Source organism: Rhinopithecus bieti, unplaced genomic scaffold (genome assembly GCF_001698545.2).
Source record: "Rhinopithecus bieti isolate Rb0 unplaced genomic scaffold, ASM169854v2 scaffold_57691, whole genome shotgun sequence".
Classification (NCBI taxonomy): Eukaryota; Metazoa; Chordata; class Mammalia; order Primates; family Cercopithecidae; genus Rhinopithecus; species Rhinopithecus bieti.
Genome location: NW_016824383.1, coordinates 880,399 through 900,953, shown reverse-complemented (window position 1 = coordinate 900,953; position 20,555 = coordinate 880,399). Strand labels below are relative to the sequence as shown.

General features: G+C 47.4%; 1 protein-coding gene across 4 annotated transcripts in view; it reads right to left on the bottom strand.

The window, feature by feature from the left end:
* The window catches only part of ZBTB7C (zinc finger and BTB domain containing 7C), a 376,979-nt gene that overhangs the window by 151,190 nt on the left and 205,234 nt on the right, over positions 1-20,555 (bottom strand). For all 4 annotated transcript variants that reach the window (XM_017862295.1, XM_017862297.1, XM_017862296.1 and 1 more), the window contains one exon: positions 5,836-5,897. The gene's annotated coding sequence lies outside the window, so the exon portion shown is untranslated. The remainder of the gene's footprint in view (positions 1-5,835; positions 5,898-20,555) is intronic.

Genomic DNA, 20,555 nt, shown 5'->3' with positions numbered 1-20,555 from the left:
TCCCTCCTTTCCTTCCCTGCAAGGAAGATATTTCTCCTTCCTTCCTTCCTTCCTTCCTTCCTTCCTTCCTTCCTTCCTTCCTTCCTTCCTTCCCTCCTTCCTTCCTCTCCTCCTTCCTTCCTCCCTCCCTCCTTCCTTCCATTTCCTTGAGCAATCCTAAATTCAATATTAATCTCCCTAGACCTATCTTGTTGATAAATGTTGATTTCCCCAGCACACCTGTTCATATTTCAGATGGAAATATATTATAAAATCACACCATTCGCTGGTGATTACCATGGTAATCAGGCACGTTCAATGACAGGCCAGAACTCCTCTTGAAGACAAGGGTCTGGAGATAGAAGCTTTCACGTCACTTATGCCATGCCTGGGGGGAGAGGGAAATGAAGCAGGCATGGGTGGTGTTTGGGAGGGATGGTTTCCTTCTCTGGGGAAGTCTTGGCAGACAGCACAGCCCCAAGGGCCCAGGTGGGCTCTGCAGGGTGATGGGGGGTGGGCCAGACAAAGGCAAGTAAGTGGGAGGGCAAGGCCTGCATACCTTGGTGTTCTAAAGTGTATATACAGCTAGCAACACTTTTACAGGATCCATGGCAAGAGATCTGAGCTACCAGGATCAGGTATCTTAGTCAGAATATCATTCAACCTCCCACCAGGTATAGGAACAATCTCTACAGCCTCCTAGAACATCACAAAGATATAATTATTATTACTGCTTCTCTCTATAATAGGATTATGGTTTAGGGTCTGATGAAAGCCCAGGCTGTTTGGATGGTATTATTTAGTCCTGACGCAGTTCATTTTAAGTTTTCTAACCAGATTGCTTGGCTTCAGATTCCAATTCTAGCACTTACTGGCTGTGTGACCTTGGACAAGCTACTTAACTCTCTGTTACTTTTCACTTGTAAAAAGCAGATAGTATAAGTTTCTAATGCATAGGACTGTTGTGAGGATTGTTAATTAATAAATGTAAAATGGTTGAAATAGTGCCTGCTACAGAGTAGCTGCTTAGAAAGGTAAGTCACTGAGATCCTTGAGTCACCCCTATATTTTCATAGAAGAAGGAACTGAGGCCAAGCCATGGGGCAAGCAGGTAACGAGGACTGGACTGGACTGCACTCTGAGCTAATGCTGTTTATATGACACTCTATCCCCTTGCTCTCTAAGGCTAAGGAAAACTTCCATGGAGGAGTGCTGTGAGCTGAGCAGTGCATAAGAAAAGAGCGTGGGAATCAGCATTTTACCACGTGGCAGACCTGCCTGGGCTGTAGCAGAGCCTCCCCACTCAGTGGACGAGGGACAGCAAGGATCAAAGGTACAGCCAGTATCCTGGACTTTGCACAAACATTGCCTCACCTCCTTCTCCTGATACCTCCATGTTATCCTTTCTGAACAAAGAGGTGACTGAGGCCCCAAGAGCCCAAAGCTGCATGACAATGATGGCAAATCAGGACTGGAACCCAGACCCCCTGCCTCCCCACCCACAGCTCTTCCAGCTCCCTTCCCAAATATATCGGCTTGTTGGCCTCTAGCTGTCCTGTTTGCTACCCAAAACTAGGACCTGGTCCACCTTCTCAAGCCCAGTCACCCCCTTACTCCCACTGAAGCCCTAGAATCTTAGGCCTAGTAGGGGTTGCAGGTTCCAAAGTACTCACATCCTTAAAGGATATAAACATCTGTAGGCTTCAGCCACCCCCACAATTGCCTATACATGTTAGATGTGTCTAATAAAAACAACCACTACAGTAGCTGCATTTATTGCTTACTCTGTTTTAGGGTCTATGCTACCTTCTCCTTTTAATATGATGATATTCGCCATTAATTGAATTATTTTACATTGCACCAGACATGATATAATCCAAACCAGGCCAGGAGCTGCGGGCTCTGTATTACAGAACCCACCCCACCAGAGGCAGCTGACAGGCCATTATTCTGTGTCCTGCAAACTCTGTGCAGTGATAAGGAAACTCCACCAATTTGATGCTTTATCTGGTTGCAGGTTGAGGAAAGATATTATTTCAATCAAGATAATGATTCTGTTTCTTGAACGGAAATGAGATTTTTTTTTTTCATTGCCTCATGGGGGTGCCACCAAAATCTGTCTTGGGGCTGGAACAGGTCATGAACAAGTTAGAGGATTTTCTTGTAACCTGAGAGAGAGTGTAAACATAAAGGAGAACTGAAAGAAGGGAGCTTGCTTGCAAGAGAAAAACATCTGCCAGGCCTACACGATTACAAAATAAGCTCAATTTGGAAAATTTATACAAGCATTGAACAGAGCCTTCAAGACCAAACTTCAGAAGATAAGTGCCCAGTGTGAGCCCCACAGCCTGGAATTCAAGTGAGGTAAATGGCCTCTAAAGGCCATGATGATACCAAAGATGCACAGAGGAGACTCAGCTATGACAGGACCTTAGACGTCTTCTAAGCCTGCTGTCAGGCGGTGTGGATCAGCTGTGTAACTGTGCTGACAGATGACCTAGCTCCTGTTTCAGCCCCTTCTACCAGAGGGGGCTTACCACCAAAAGAACCCATTCCATCTTGGACCAGATCCTATGTTGAGAAAGTACCTCCAAATTATAGTCAAGTCACTTCATAAAAGGAAACCACAGTGAAAATTCACACGGTGCTGACAATGCAGGAAACTGAAATGCACTTTGGAAACAGAATACACGACATGCAAATGACATCAGATGATAAATGCAGGGAGACCTCAATAATTTGCACTAAATAGTGAAGTTAGTGAAATTTTAAATTATTTTACATATTTGGGGATTCCAGGGGCTGTCACGCAGTATCTCAAATAATTTGCTTTAAATAATAATTTAAATTGTATGTATAATTTGCTTTAAATAATAATTATTTGCAATTAGAAATAAAAATAATTTATTATTTGCAATTAGAAGTAAAAGTAATTTACAATTCCTGTATCAATTGTTTATATAGTAACTCTAAAGAGTTTGAAAACGTTTGTAAAGTTCTTATGCATTTTAAACATTCTACTGAGAGCTGAATCAGGCTATTAATTGCTCCCTCTCCAAAGAAAAGGCCTATTTCAGTTCAATCCCTTCTGGAATAACCCCAACTGCTGACTCTAAAGACCCAAGAAGGTGGCACCTTTCTATACTGCATCAGATTCACCAAAATTTTGGAATCTAAACCACAATGTTGTTGGGTGCAGACTATCATTGGAAAGTAACACAAAACTCTGGCAATATTGGTTGTCTCTAGGACAGGAGCCTGCTTGAGGCCAGAGGTAGAGAGGAGACTTTTTACAATATACCTTCTGGTACTTTTGAATTTAGAGCCATGAGACGATAGTGTCTGTTAAGAATAAAATTCCAGTTAAAAAAGCACACGCTATTTTCAGTTAAAAAAACAGACTTCGGCATTGATTTCTATTTTAATACTTATACTCCCAAAATACAACCTTACTGCAATGAAAATTACTGCCAGGTCAGTGAAAATGACATGTGGGTGTCTTGACAATAGTGGTGCTCGCAGGCATGAGAATAAAAGCAACTGATGCTCTGTCCAGGTCTCTGTACGTGCTGGGGGTACCCAGTCCCCAGCTGCTGAGTGTGGCACATAGCTTTCACTCATGACATTCTTGGATCCTTACTCTTGGTAAAGGTGATGCTTTGGAGGCTGCACCACCAGCTATACTCTGGGGGCAGCTGCTGATAAACAAGGGGACACACAAGCCCTGCCCCCTGCCTCCAAGTCAGACATCACTGTAGTGCAGTTGACGTGGACTAGACCCAGGAGACCTGCCTTGAGACCACATTCTCACTCAGCTCTTGCTTCTTTATCCAGCTTCCCTCTCTCCTTGACAAGTGTTTCCTAAGAGCTCTCCCTGGATGCATCACATCCCACTGAAACCTGATTCAGGCTCTGCTTCTAGGAAGCCCAACCTAAGTCAGTCACCAGTGGCTCAAAATGAAGCCCTCCAGCATCTTTTCAGAGGGTGGTCCCAGGAGTTGGAAGCCATATGAGCCTTCTTCCTTGAAGGCAGCACCATAACCACCTTCCTGCCCCGCCGAAGACCACCAGTCTGACATTATATGGCCCACGAAAGCCAGCAACAGCAAAACACGAACATCCAGAACACAGAGAGTTCCGACAACCGGACCCCGTGGGGCAGCACAATTACTCTTCTTCCCCAGGATGAATAAGCAGGAGGCAAGGGCTGAGCCAAAAGGGCCTGTTGCATAATCAGAGCGATGTCCAGTTATGTGCAGTGGAAAGTCAGTGTGGACGTCATAGGCAGCTCTACCACTTACTAGCAGAGCAAACTAGAGCAAATATTGAACGATTCTGAGCCTCAGTTTCTTCATCTGCAAAACGGGAATACTGGACACAGCCTTTGTAAAGCACCTATGAGGCAGTACCATCAAGTGTGCTGCAAACTGGTCATGCAATGTGAATACTGGCTGTTGTTATGGAGATTTAGAACTAGCTACCTTCTCCTGCTTGCTTGGGACAAATATTAATTAATCATCATTAAATAAATAAATCCCAGCACAGTACCTAGAGCTCCCTGTGTGAGAAGCGGTTCTGGGGAAAAGCAAGCGGACAATTGGGAGTGCTGTATTGGTGACTGTCCACCAGGAGCTCAGGATGTGGTCCCATTAGTGGCCTCACAGGGCTCTGGTGGCCCTTGGCTGCAGCTGTCTGGAGAAGTTTCTCTCTCTCTCTCTCTCTCTCTCTCTCTCTCTCTCTCTCTCTCTCTCTCTCTGTGTGCATGTCTGTGTGTGTGTGTCTTATTCTCTCTCTCTCTCTGAGACAAAGGGAATATCTCCAATGTAGATTTCCTGTAATCTACTCAGTGTATAGACTGATCTCCAGTACAACCTCAAGTTTGTGAAAAATTTATGCAGTGATTTTCATGTCATAGAGTGGCCCACAAACTGGCAGAAACTAAATTTTATTTACATAGGTGAAGAATCCTTTATTCCATCCTGATTCTTTGCATCTGGACCATTCCTGAAGCCATGCCAAGCCCTCCAGCACCTGGCCCTGTCCAACCTCGCCAGCATCTTCTCCCTTCACACCCTCAGACCCATGCCTACGCCATCCTCCATGTAGGCATCTGCCCATTCCTTCTATGGCCTCCCTCTTCCATCAGTCCAGTTCAAGCCTCTCCTTCTCCAGGAAGTCTTCCCTAACTATTTCCCATCCCCAGCATTTCTGCCCGGGCCATGCCAGCCAGAGCTGGCGCACACACCTGGTCATAAAGTTCTTTGTCTCATGTGCAGGTGTCTTCTCTTCCCACACTGGACTGAAAGCTCCTCCAAAACAGAGCCAATGCCTACTGCTTCTCGTGGATTTCCTAGAGCCTCCAGGTGCTGCCTGGCACCTGGTGATTAATGACATTCTCAGATTGATTAATGGATTGGTTCCTGTGACTGCACTTAGTTTAACATACTGTTAAATGGCCTCTATGAGAATTTACTGTTCTGAATAGGGAGTCAACCTAGCAGCAAACTTAGAATTGTACAAACTGTTTGTGGTCCCAAGTGAAAAGAAAATGCAAATCTCTCTTTTTTCTAGAGTCCTGCTCTCCCGCACAGCAATCAAGTCAAGGGAGTGACTCTTTCACGAGCCAGTGGGAACATTCTCCACTTAGAGGGCAGAGCCAGGGTTCAAACCACCCTCCTTCAACTCAATGCCTTACATTCCTGGCTTCAGCCCCACCCCGAGGGAGGAACCTTCCAGAAGAAGAACCAAAAGCCGATCCCATCCAGGTCATGCTCTTTTCCTCTAACAGGGAAATCCAACCACTTCCCAGGAACATTGTTAAGCCACAGAACTAAAAAAAGCAAAATTCATACTCACAAGCACCGACGCCTTAGTTTTAAATTTCAGGACACCAGTTTTTTCGCAAATCGGCTCATTTCCTGCAAAGAGAAGAAAGGGACGGAGAATCATATTAGCATCTGCTCTGGGTATCCTCAGCAGTTTCCTGGCCGACCTCAGGCTTCTGCACCTTCTCTGTGTTCTCACTCCCAGCAGCATTCTCCCCTCCCCAGGCACACCGCATGCTAGTTGGGTGGGCGCCCTTCGCTCCTCGCAGGATCCCACCCCTCCAGGCCCGTGGGCTCAGCTCGCGCCGCCTCCCTCTCCCTCCCCGGCGCTGTGCCAGTCTCAGATTGACCACTGCCTCCAATTCCCTGAAGGCGTCCCGGCTTCTTCCCACTCCGGAGTGAGGCCTCCACTTCTGTAGCATGGGGTTGCCTAGCAACCCTGCGCATGCAGCTCGGAAGGCCTTCCTAAATTGGACCTCACAGCACAGGGCATCTCCTTGTACAGCTGCCTGCATCTTAACAATCTGGCTCTGAATAATAACACAATGGTAATTGCATTCATGGACCCCAAACTACATTTAAATAATGTTCAAGAGCTGACACAAACCAACAAAGGCCAGAAAATGCATCGTGGAGGTTGACTGTGAGGCCAGGCAGGAACGTTCGGGGCGGGAGGGAGTTGACACCAAAGACTTGAGTTAATGACAACGCTAACCTGAACTGTGAATTCTCCTGCATTTCGCTTGAGTGTGTCACCACTGTAATGTGTTGTAATGTGAGTCTGGGCAATTAACGCCCAGAGGCAGTGATGCTTCAAGACAGGATGCCCTTTAGTTCTGCTGATGCATACGTGGATTTTTGGAGGGAGTCGGGAAGTGGGGAGCTACTTGGACAGGAGGGGAGACTGTTCATGAGTGATTTTACTTGGCTTTTACAATCGTGGCTAAATCCATTTTCGAAGATGGGGGAAAGAACTTACCAAGCAAGGGCACAAAGCATTTGCTACCTCAGCGAGGGACAAATTCGACATGACTGATGCACTTCAGGATAAGAAGTGAAGGCAAAGAGGCCTTGACACTGGCCGAATGCAGACTGAGCAGCCTAGCTCGGAATGGGGAAAGGGGTGGGTGCGAGAGGCCAGCTTCGATCTGTGTCCCTGGCAGAGGATACTGTGCAGCTCTGCTCAAGAGAGGAGGGTCTTAGCACACAAGCAGTGGCAAGCTGGCAATCTGCTCCTTGTGGAGCCTTAGCAGGGAGGGCCGGCAGATCAGCCCTAATCATTTGAAAGCTGGAAGCACTTTGTTTTTAAAAAGCTCAATCCTCCTGCAAGGGTCTGGGGCAGATATCTGTACATCCACGTTCATCAGCACTGTTCACAATAGCCAAAACACGGAGGCAAGCCAAACGTCCACAGGGAGAAGAATGGATAAACAAATGTGGTATATACATGCAGAAGAATTTTATTTAGCCTTAAAGTGGAAGGAAATTCTGATACAGGCTACAGCATGGATGAACCTCCAGCCCATATGCTAAGTGAAACAAGTCAGTCACAAAAACACAAATACTGTATGATTCCACTTATATGGATTTAACTTCTCTAGGTATAGAGAAGTTAAATCTATAAAGACAGGAAGTAGAAGGCTAGGCGTGGTGGCTCATGCTTGTAATCCCAGCACTTTGGGAGGCCGAGGCGGGCAGATCATTAGGTCAGGAGATCGAGACCATCCTGGCTAACATGGTGAAACCCTGTCTCTACTAAAAATAAACACACACAAAAATTTAGCAGGGCGTGGTGGCGGGTGCCTGTAGTCCCAGCTACTCGGCGGAGCTTGCAGTGAGTCGAGATGGCACCACTGCACTCCAACCTGGGCAACAGGGCAAGACTCCACCTCAAAAAAAAAGACAGGAAGTAGAATGGTGGTTGCCAGGGCTGGGCAGGGAAAGGAGAATGAGGAGTTATTGTTTAATGAGGATAGAGCTTCGTTTGAAAAGATGAAAAAGTTCTAGGATGGATGGTGGTGATTGCACAATGGTGTGAATGTACTCAATGAATTACACACTTAACAAATGGTTAAAATAAAAATCACCCTGCAACAATAGCACAGCATACACCTCCACACTGTTTCTCTGCAAGACTTCAGTCCGTCTTCATTTTGGAAGTCAGAGTGGCCTGTGTCATTCACAAGCTTGGACAGGGAGACTCGCTAGGACCAAAGGACATAGTGGACAGTGTGACTGGGCCAGGGAGCCTGTATTAGTCTATTCTCACACTGATAATAATTACCCAGACATGCCCGAGACTGGGTAATTTATAAAGGAGAGAGGTTTAATTGACTCACAGTTCTGCATGGCTGGGGAGGCTTCAGGAAACTTACAGTCATGGTGGAGGGGGAAGCAAACACTTCCTTCTTCACATAGTGGCAGCAAGGAGAAGTGCAGAGTGAAGAGGAGGAAAAGCCCCTTTATAAAACCATCGGATCTTGTGAGAACTCACTCGCTACCACAAGAGAGGTACAGGGGAATCCGGCCCCATGATTCAATTATCTCCCACTGGCTCCCTCCCACAGAATTTGGGAATTATGGGAGTTACAATTCAAGATGAGATTTGGGTGGGGACACAGTCAAACACTATCAGAGCCCATGGCTCATAAGCATCGTGTTTGTGCAATGTGGCCTCAGAGAGAGCGGTCTGAGCACTGAGAGACAGGATTCTCCTGTTCCCACCTCTTGAAATCCAAACACCATCACCTTCCAGAACTCAGCCTCCTTCCGCTTAACCAGTCCTATCCCTGTGTCCCCTGCCTGCTCTCCCCGCTGGGAACCTGGGCCCTTATTACACTCTCATTGTTACCCTTTGTTCACCTCATGGCCCCCCTTTCTAGGGGACTGTGCCCACCATCTGACCTAATCTTGCTCTTTCTACTGGGTCCACATCAAAGTCCACCTCCCTCATCAAGCCTTCCAGATCCCTCCCAGTTGCACTTTCTCTGAATGCCACAGCCTGTAATCAATCACTTGCTTCGGAACTATCTTATGTTCTTGTCTGAAAATCTGGTCTCTTCTAATAAGTCCCTGAAAGGAACCCTGAGCAATGATTATTGCTAACAGTTTTTGTCTACCACAGGCTGTAGCTCAGGGCTGAGCATACCATGGCTGCCAGATTGCCTTGCCTCCTTTCTAAGGGAATTCTAACCATAGCTCCCTTGCCTAGGGCACAAAGCATGACTGCTGGCTGCAGTGCCCTGGAGCTAAATATTCCAGGCGGATGTTCAGTTCCTTCCAGTCACTTAGAGGTGTAACTCAATGTGTGCAATAAACAATTGAGCATTTACAGATTTTATTAATTTGGAAAGGTCATTAGAGCTAACAGCTTCTCCAAGTGACAGTGAATAAATAGCATGGGTAATTTTTTTCTATGCCCTGGATTTTTTTTTCTTGGAATGTACTTTCAGCCTAAAAAATAATGTTACAAGTAAAAAAGAAAAACTCCAGGCCTTGGAGACAGGGGGAGACTGACAGGAGTTCTGGACAAGCCTCGTCCCCTCTGTCTTCCCATCTGCAAAACAAAGGGTGGTCTCAAAGGTTCTTCCAACTTAGGAAAATAAAATTATGATTCGATTTTAAGAATGTGAAATTAGCTAGTGACCTTCCAAGTTAGCAGTTACTGCCTCTCCCCCACCCATCCTTCCAGATGCCCCTCGCCTCTGGATAGATACGGCATGAGTTCATGCCTCTGCAGCCAGAACAAGGTTCTTAATCATTTCAGGTGCCTTCCCAGGCCCTGACCTGGGTGCTCTCAATCCCGACGACCTGGCTCGCCTTGCTCTCTTTAGATCATTAAGGAATACTCAAGACGAATGACTTGTTTTCTCGAATCTCCAAAAATGGATGGAAAGGGGCAGGAGGGCATCATCCAACCTCTGTCTCTCCAGTCCTTGGCTCAGTGACCAGCCAGTGCTGTCTGTCAAGGGCTGGCCTCTGCGGGACAGATGCTCCTGGCTCTTCCCCACAGGCGAGAAATGGAAGCAGCATTCAGGGAGTGGAGTGGAGGGGCTCTGGCTGCAGCCTGCTGTCGTGGGGAGAAACACTTGGCCCTTGACCAGAGTGCTGTTCGCCAAGGCTTTTCCTGACATCCTTTTCTCTCCATATCCTCATTGGTCCCTCTTCTCTCTGCCTTGGGTGCGGGCAGATGCTGGGAAGACGGGAGTGCAATGTCTGTCTGTGACTGTGTGGCCACTAATGCCCCCACCTCCAGACTGCCTGGGATTATCAGGAGCAAGAAGACTGAGTATGAATCAAGACTCTGTAAGTAACAACATTAATACTCATCTTAACATTACTCATTGATATTAATTATATGATGGTTTATGTTTAAAGAAGTATTTTCCCGTGTATGTATCAGGTAGGTAGAATAGATTCAACACATTTGTTGAGTACCTGCTGGGGATGCAGATATGAAAAGGTGTGAGTCCTGCCTGCCAACTCCTTGCAGGAGGGTTATAGACAAGATGATGGAGGCACAGAGGAGTTGAGCAATTGTCTTAGCGCCATCCAGCTAGCAGACACTGAAGCAGTGCTCAAACCAAGCCCATGAACTCAGGGGCCCTTTGCAACTGTACCTATGTGACTTGTGAGTTTAGTATGAAATTTAGCCTGCATAATGTCATTCAGAAGGGACCAGCCACTAGACAGGATGGTTTGGGGACAGTGGGATTTTGTGCCTAGAATGAAACAATGACCATGGGCTTCAAAGTGCATGCGAGGCCCTAGGCACCCCAGAGAGACAGGCCCTGAGCTGAGCACAGTGTGGAGCCCATTGCAGACACAGCCTTGCTGTCCATGGCCTTTTTGCCCATTGCTAAAGACCTCAGCAGCCTTTGTAGAGAGGCCTTGAAAATTGAGGCAAATTCATGACATCTTCCCCCCACCATCCAATCTGCACTAATCTTTCTCTGGCACAGCACTTATAATCAGCATGTGACACAAAATTGGTGTTGTTCTTCATGGAGTCTCTTTTGGGGAAAAAAACTCCCATGCTCGGGGGAGTCGTACAAATCTCTCACTTTACAACCAAGGCCACGGAAGCCCAAATACCTTGGGGCCAAATACCTTGCCTTGAGCACACTAAAGACGAGAGCAGAAGTCAGATTCCCAAACTCCCTGCCCAGGACCTACACACACTCGCCTTGAAGAAGTGGGTGAGTAGGGACAGGCTGTGCTTTGCTTCCTCTGACCTTCCAGCAGATGAGCACATGGAAGATGAGCACATGGCCACCCTCAGTAAGCATCTGTGGCTGGCAGGATGGCCAGGTCATGGGTCCTGTGGCAAGGTCTATAGCTCCCAGGAGGCCATAATGCTTTGTGGTTCAGAGGCAGCCTGGCCGACCAGCTGTGTGACATTGGGTGAGTGACTTGACCTCTCTCTGCATCAGATTTTTACCAGCAAACAGGGCATAATAATGCTACCTGCATCCTATTTCACAAGGTTGAAGCAAGAATTAAATAAAGAGAACAAGGAGAAACACTTGGTGCAGGACCTCAGCCGGGGCCAGCAAGGCTGGCTTTTCTCTGGGAGGTGAGTTCCATGGTGGCAGGTGGAGGACACTGAGCACTGTGCTTATTGCTCAGTCCTCAGTGCCTTTCATGGGGCAGACACAAAAATGATAGCTGACTGCATTCCTGGAGAAAGTAATTCTGGGGCTAGTGGGAGCCCAGTGACTGGTGAGAAGGAAGCCTGGTGCGTTGAGCTTTCACAGCAGGTGGGCCAGCCTTAGTCCTGAGAGGCCTGGAGGTTGTTCAGCTGAGAGTCTGCAGTGACAGGGAGGCAGTAGCTGCTCCTCCCAGGATCCTTCAGAGGCTATGTTTGATGGGTTGCAATTTGATTTATCTCCAATATTAAAATCAACCACCCTGGGAATGCAAAATGGTACAGCGACCAAGGAAGACAGTCTGGCAGTTGTATACAAAGCTAAACACAGGCTTACCATAGACTCCAGCAATCACACTCTCAGGTATTTACCAAACGATTTGAAAACTTAGATCCCCACAAAAACCTGCACACAAATGTTTATAGCAGCTTTATTCATAATTGCCAACAACCAGAAGCAACCAGGCTGTCCTTCACTAGCTGAGTGGATAAATAAACTGTGGAACATCCAGACAACAGAACATAATTCAGCGACAAAAAGAAATAAGCGATCAAGCTACAGAAAGATATAGAGGAAACTTAAATTCATATTTCTAAAAAAACATGAAAGCAGGTGAAAGAAGGCAATTGGAAAAGGCTACATACTGTCTGATTCCAACTATATGACATTCTGGAAAAGATACAACTATGGAAACAGTAAAAAGATCAGTGGTTGCCAGGGGCTGGGGGAGGAAGGGATGAATAGACAGAGTACAGAGGATTTTTAAGGCAGTGGAACTATTCTGCATGATACTGTAAAGGTGGATAGATGACATTAGGCATTTGTCAAAACCCATAAAATGGTACAACACAGACAGTGAACTCCAGTGTAAATGGCTGATGATTGACTTTATTTTATTTTTTATTTTTTGAGGTGGAGTCTTGCTTTGTCACCCAGGCTGGAGTGCAATGGTGCGATCTTCGCTCACTGCAACCACCATCTCCTGGGTTCAAGAGATTTTCCTGCCTCAGCCTCCCAAGTAGCTGGGGCTACAGGCCCGCGGCACCACACCTGGCTAATTTTTGTATTTTTAGTAGAGACGGGGTTTCACCATGTTGGCCAGGCTGGTCATGAACTCCTGATCTCAGGTGATCTGCCTGCCTCAGCCTCCCAAAGTGCTGGGATTACAGGCATGAGCCACTGCACCCAGTGGATGATGGACTTTAGTTAACAACAATGTGTCAGTATTGCATCATCGATTATAACAAATGTGCCACACTAATGACAGATGGTAATAATAGGAGAAACAGGGCGAGGGAGGGTATAGAAAAGGGATATGTTGTAAGGACTCTCTGTAGTTTCTGCTCAATTTCTCTATAAACTTAAAACTGCTCTAAATAATAAAGTTTCTTAATTTTAAAAAATCAACTATTTCAAAACACAACGCTCTGGGCCAGTAAGTACGGGGCATCACTGAGTCTCCACTGGACTCCCAGGCCCCATGCTGGGGACTTGGAGGACTGTAAGACCTGCACGATCCTCCCAACTTGAAGTGCAATGATGTCTGGCCGAAATGTTAGAGACAGTGTGAGAAAGTCAAGTGGGGAGGCCAGCAGGGCCTCCAGCTGGTGATGCAAACAGGGCTGTGCACCCCAGCAACCTGGGCACCTCTGGCTATTAGGCAGTGATTCTAGTCTTAATTCACTCTTTCTGAGAATACACCCTGGGCCAGGTACACACTCCCTGACTTCCAGAGGAAGGATCTATAATAGACTTAGCCACCTCCTCGCAGGTCTAGAGGCTAGACTCTGCCCAGCCTTTTCCTATTCCCCACACTCCCAACACCAGATATAGTAGGTGTTCAATAAACAAGTATTGAATTAAATAGTAATTATTTATTACTATTTAGTAATTAAATAGTAATTATTTATTACTATTTAGTAATTAAATAGTAACTATTTGCGTGCCTCTTGTTCCCCCATCCAAAAAAAAAATCTGATTATAAGCCCCTTACCCAACCTCCCAACAGAGTACTTGCTGAACAAAATGGATAGCAGAATTTAGGTGGAAGGAACAGGCCATAGGAGAAACCTTGTGTTTGTTAATGGGGGCACTTGCCGCAGCGCTGAGAGCATATCTCAGAAGTGACTCTCCTGGCTGCACCTGCTCTGCTTCGCTCCCTTCCCCAGCAGGATGGACACTCACCAGCTCCTGCAGGGAAGGGTGGAGAGGCCAGGATCCATTGAAACAAGGTGGCAGGTGCATGGAGTCATCTCTGAGCATCCTGCCTTGCCAGTGTGGAGACAGAAGCAGAATGAAGCCCCTTGGTCCAGGGACCCACCGTGGGGGTGCCTCTGGGAAGCCCAGCAAGCATTTACAGAGGGTCAGCTGGGGTCTACTCCCAGCCACCTAGCCAGCAGGGCATGAAGTCATGGTGTGATTCAGAGAGAGTGGGGGAGGTTGTGTCTGTGTGTGACTGAGAGCATGGAATCCTCCTTCAGTCATTGCTCTGGAGTGACAGCCCCTTAGAAGTCCACATTTCTGTGACCTTGGCCTGGAATCTTAAAATAGCCCTGAGAAAGAGGGAGGGCTGAGCCCAGAGCCAAGGCCAACAGTGGGGCCTGGGCCAGGGGAGGGGAGGGGAGATGAGCCTGTCCAAGGAACAAAGACTTCATCTCCCTAGTCTGGCTGCCCAATCTGGGCCCCCTGCTCAGTCATGTACACTTTATTTCTTCTAGACTCAGGGAACTACTCCTGGAGCTAGGCGAATCTCAGCAAGGGCTGCCAGCAGGGAGCTACTGAGAAGGCAAAGAGACCCAGCTCCATCTCCCATCCCCCACTTCCTTCTCCTTTCCCACCCCACCCCCTGCCCAGACAGCCAGGGGAGGAGGGGTCTCTCATCTCAGCTTATAAGTCATCCTGCAGCTCTCTGTCCATTGCAGGAGCATCCATGGTGAAATATGTACATTCATGCAGAGTGGTGATATTGGGTGAGGTTGTCTGAACTAAAATTTAGAAAGGGGCTAAAGAAGGACTCCACTTTCATAGCTGGGGGGAGGTGTGGTTAGGCCAGTGAACCTTGGTGAGAACTATGTACAGCAAGGTGATCATGCCCAGTAAGCTCAGGAGATAATCTGAGAGGGCTCCCAGGGGCAGCAGAGTAAGCAGAGGCTTGCGGGATGGGGAGGATTTGGAGAGAGAGGGGCGAAGGACAGTCTAGAAAGGGAAGATTCTTAGCAATGCTGCAGAGGCAGGGACAGGTCCAGCATCACCAGGGCAGTGAGTTACCAGGTCTGGCTGGAGCGGATGGCATGTACAGAGGGGACCAGGAAACACAGCCAGGAGTGCAGCTGAGGAACCCCAGATGCCTGCCAGCTGACTCTGGGCTTGAGTCTTTGGATAGCTGTGGGGAAGGGAGAACAGAAGAGGAGGAGTGGGGGCTGGAGTGCAGCATTTTGTTCAGGCCCTGCAGAGACACATCTGTGAGGGGGTAGAGGGACTGGCTCAGGCTGAAGTCATCCCCATCCCTGCTTCCCCTTGGCTACTCCCAATTTTGCCAGCTCTGGGAAACTCAGCCAACTAAGCATCTGTGGCCCAAAAATGTAATCTCTGCACACCAGCCTCTGATTCAGAGAAGTGAGCGTGAGTTTCTAGGAGCTAAAGCCCTGGCAAATATACTATGGCAGAGGCCTTCTTAGCTGACTGGAATAGTTAGCTATCTGAAAGATTTTAACCTGTAATATATACTTATACATTCATTCAAGTATACTTGTACCAAATTTTTGATGTAACATTAAGGTCTTTTAACTTTCCATTTTTTGGTAAATTGTTTCTATTATTTCTTACATAAATCATACTCACATGGGTGATATGGTTTGACTGTGTCCCCTTCCAAATCTCATATTGAATTGCAGCTCCCACAATCCCCACGTGTTGTGGGAGGGATCTGGTGGGAGGTAATTGAATCATGGGGGTGGGTTTTCCCCTGCTATTCTCGTGATAGGATGTCTCATGAGATCTGATGGTTTTATAAATGGGAGTTCCCCTGCACATGTTCCCTTGCCTGCTGCCATGTAAGACGTGACTTTGCTCCTCCTTCGCCTTCCGCCATGATTGTGAGGCCTCACCAGGCATGTGGAACTGTGAGTCCATTAAACCTCTTTTTCTTTATAAATTACCAAGGCTCAGATATGTCTTTATTAGCAGTGTGAGAACAGACTCATACATACGGCATTGCCTACAATTTCCAGTTTCAGGGTTTTTTTTTTTTTCCAGTTGAATGAGAAATTAAATACATTGGCAAAATAATCTGAGTATAAAAAGTCTCTCTAAATTTTTTTGATATTTCCCCAACCTTCCACAGTTGTTTCACCCACACCTAACTCAACAGCATTTTAAAAAATGACTCAAAATGACTCAAAATGTTTTGTGTCTTTCCAAAGCTTCAACTTAGTTTTCATAGAAATATTTTCTTCTTTTTTTTTTTTGCAACAGTATTTAATTGGCTTGTATAATATTTAATTAAATTGCATAATTACAATAGCAAGTTCCACTGGCATAAACAGGGTTGGGAACGAAGCCCAGCTGCCTCCAGGAAAGCATTTGGCTCAGCTGGTGGGAGCAGACATGGTGGACATCTTGGACAGCAGCCTTCCTGTCCCAAGTGTTCCTCCAGCTGTGGGTATCAGTCAGGGGGAATGGAGAAAGCTGGTAAATTTGGCAAGTCAGTAATTGCAGTTTAGAGGGCATCTAGTGTCCCCCTTATCCAGACCTAGGAAGGTTACTTCTCCAGAGACTAAGGACCTGATGCTGGCGTGCCCACCTTGGTCCAGTCCACCCCTGGGGCTGCTGCTTTCCTACTCCACCCTGTGGGGAGTGGGCTGTACCTCTCCCAATACCTTTCCCCTCCCTGCATCTCCACCCAAGACTTCCTCCCATTGCAGCTTTCTAGGAAGGATTTGACAAACTTTACAGCTTTAGTAACAGACAACAGCCAAATGCACCACTCTCCCAGAGGTGACAGGAACTTCTTACAGAGGTGAGTTTCTAATATGTAATTTCAGGCATCTGCAGTAGGTTGCTTGGGGAAGGATTTGGGGGTCAGAGGGATGTCTAGGAGTCTCTCAATCACACCATCTTCCTGAGGCTACATTTATGTCCAGTTGCGTCACAGCTGTGCACATGTCCCCCTAAGAAGATGTGGTCATGGACTCATCTCTCATTCTTCACGTTCCGAAATCCTTTATGGTGTACGGGATGCTCTCCTCTTTTAAATTTCCTTCGGAAAGTCTTTTTTTCTATACCCAGCTTTATGGGTCACATATAGCAAAAGTCAATATTTAACCCAAATGCCACCAAATCGACGAACCACCCACCCAACCAACCAACCAACCAATCTCAAGTACAGTGTTAGCAGGCACCTGCAACTCATGAAAAGTAGAAGGAAAATGCCCTTCCGAAGAACATATCAGTAGTGAACATTTGCTATTATGAACCATCCACCTTTCATTCTGCCTTCTTTTTGGTAACAGAAAGCTAATTTCCTCCAGATTACCACCTGGCCCCCACAGCCAATGTGTTTCAAGGGTGGGTCATGGTTGGCTTAAGCCAATCAGCTCAGCTCTGTTCCCTTGCCATGGTGACCAGACCAAATTCTGTCACAAAAGATATAAGGAGATGTTTGCTGGGGACTTCCCGGGAAGATGCTCCACTAGGGGAAGATGCTCCACTATTGGAGATATGGAAGGTGCATGCAAGGCCTGGGGCTGCTACAGCCATTTTGTTACCATAAGAAGTCCAGTGAGCAATGCTGAGCTAGTCACAGAAAAATGGAACTAAGGACCAGATCAAACTGCTCCTGAAGATCATCCTGCCTCCAAACTTTTCATTTACCTAAGTCAATAAATTACTTTTATTGTTTTGAATTGGCTAACTTTTAAAAATCAAACGGATACATATACATGGTTTTACAAAATCAAAATAATAAAAGCCCAGCAATGAAAATAGCAGCCCCTGCTCCAGCCCTCTCCACACTGAGCCCCAATTCCCAGAGATAACACCTCTCAATTTTAAAAGCAATTTCTGTTCTTCACTTACATATTTTTAAATAAATGCTGTATTGGTCAGCTAGGACTGCTGTCACAAAAATGTCATAAACTGTGTGACTTTAACAACAGAAATCTGTCATAGTTCTGGAGGTTGGGAGGGTTCAAGGTCAAGGTGCCAGCCAGTTGAGCTTCTGCCGAGGGCTCTGCTCTTGGTTTCAGATACCACCTTCTCACTGTGCCCTCACATGCCAGAGAGAATACACTCTCTGGTGTCTCTTGTTAGAAGGACACTCATCCCATGGGATCAGGGCTCCACCTTTATGACCTTGCTTAATCTTAATTACTTCCTTACTCCAAATACAGCCATATTGGGAGCTAGGGCTTCAATATATGAATTATAGAGGGATGCAATTCAGTTCATAGCACGTTTCTAGATTTCCTACTTTAGATATTATCTATTAGTGTCTTATAATGAAAATGAGGTTTTATCTCCCTCTAAACACACGTTTCTGTTCCCTGTATCTTCCTGATACCATCATTTTTAGTGAAATCAATTGTCAGTGTTTGCAGTATTGTGATGAGGTAGATACGATTCATGGATGAGCCCAAGATACAATTTCCCTTCTTGCATAACGTTGTACCTTTTCCTTTTCATTGTTAAAAACAATGGCTTTATATGCACTTAACTCTTATTTACACATAAACTGAATTCCAGGTCTGTTAAAATCCCTTCCTTAGTATCCCACTGTGCTCTGCTCAGATCCTCAGTGGGGGTGGGTGTGTGGGGAAGCTTTTGTGACTGCTTCCTCCCCCACCCCACCCCCACTGCACACAGGCCATGGGAGGACACAGAAGGCCGGTGCTGTTGACATTGGCACAGCCTGAGCAGAGGCAGAACATGAGGCACTGGGTGCCCTCTCCCCTGCAGCTTTACCCCAGGAGATAAAGAGTGTCCATGCAGCCAGGAGTCCCATGGTGGCTGGAACCCACAACCCTGGGCAGAGGAATGGCTCAAGAGTTGGGCATGGCCTTCCCCTGCCTCCCTCCACAGGAGTCTCCAGGCTGGAGAGCACCTCCTACCTCCCCACCCACGCCCCTGGCCTTGCCCTCTTTCCCTGCTTGCCATTCATCCAGCAGCCTCAAGACCCCCTCTTCTCACCCTCACCCAGCCACAGCCCCTCCAAGGTGTCCACACCTCCCAGCATGGAATGTCAGGCCCTCTGTTCAGCAAGAAGATGGAGGCCCAGATGCCTAGCCTTGGTGCCTCTGCCATGAGAGTCTTCCCCCTTTTCTGCCCAGGGCCTCACTCACTGCCTCCATCTTCCCACACTTTCCCAGCAGAGCTCATACTTCAGGACTTCATGCACCAAGGCCTAAGGGCTCACAACAACACACAGCGTGGCTCCGAGCACAGTCCTAAGTCAACAGAGCCACAGCTTCAGGTGGCTGCAGATGTGGGAGGTGGCATCATTGGACTCATGTGGCCGGGGACACAGCTGGCCCAGGCTGAAAGCTGGCAGGCTCCGCTATGTGGATCTTTCCTTAACTCACCCTATGTGGAGAAACCTTAAAGCTACTGAGAAGGACAAAACAGCTTGGGTCTACTGTAGGAATGTTCTGCAGTGTGGAAGAATTGACTTCCTTTTTTGCTTCTGATTCTAGACCCATATTCCAGAAATGTCAACAACAGGGACAGCGGGCCCCATGGAGCTGCCTTCAGTCTGCTTCTTTGTGACCTTTTCAGGGCTAAATCTTTTGGTGCCACCTTCCCTCAGAAGTGAGACCATGGGCCCCCACTGCCCCACCCCCTGGGTTGGGTGTTCCTGTGGTTACCCTGAGCTCTGTCCCGCCACTCTTTAAATGATTCCTGAAGCAGGAGCTGTGTCCCCCTCATCTTTACAACCCCAGCACCCAGCCCAGAGCCTGGCACAAGGGAGTTGCTTGAGAAGCGCAAGGTGTAGGCAGTCCCCTACCCCACCAAGTAGTCTTTGCAGTACACGGTAGAGAGGAGGAGAGGCTCTGAAGAGGGGGTGTCTCCTCTACCCGTAATTTCCCTAAGGATTTTTCAGTGACAGCTGTAAGTCATCCTTAACCATTCTGCATGAGTCCCTGATCCTGAACCAGGTGACTCACATATCAGCCACAGTGTGAAGCTGCTTTTGCACACATGGGAGATGTGCCCCACCCCCGCCCACCTCCCCACCCCACCACCTCAGGCCCTCACCCCTTCTCTCTGCAGTGCCTTCCTCCTTTTTGCATTCCTTCTACCTCTGATTTATACCTTGGACACTCCATCAGGTCACACTGCCTATGGTGGTGGGAGATGGATAGAATGTGCCTGGAGATGGTCCTCACAAAGACAGCAGACACACTGGGAGGAGCTGGCCTCCTCCTCTCCACCCACCCAACTCTGTGCATGCCCAATCTCTCACTCCAGCCTCCTTTGTGAACCTACCCACCCCATTCCACACGAATCTTTTTACCTAGATACTCACTGCACTTATCATCTCCTCCTCTTGCTTGGCCTTCTGGGCTGCTTCTAAGGGAGAGCCTCAGAGCCAGGTGGAACTGGAGAGGATGACTAATGCCCTTTTATAACCTCGCTGGGAGACAAGGCCCATGCAGGAAGGGAAGGTACAGGTTGGAATGCTTGATAGCTTTCCTTGCTGATTGAGCCAGAACCTAAACCCAGGCCTCCGGACTCCTGAGACATTCCTTCCCTTCATGTAGCTTAAGCTTTGCCTCCTTATCTACAGCAACATTCCTAAGGACAAGACCATGCCTCTTGAGGACCAAGCAAAAGAGTCACCCAGACTAGGACCTTGGCAAATACTTGACAAATGGTTGTGTTCTGTGTTTCACAGCCTAAGGTTACTTCCACAGACCCACTCCTCAGTACCAGTTCCACCCTCTCTCCCAACACATCCCAGCTATACCCCTGCAGCCTATGCCAGAGGCTCCCATTGAAACTCAGCCAGGAGCTCTCAGAGGAGAGAAGAAGTGTGTACATTTAGCCCCCTTTGGGGTCACTGGCAGTTCTTATTTGGCTGCTGACTTCTCTTGGCCACTGAGCAAAG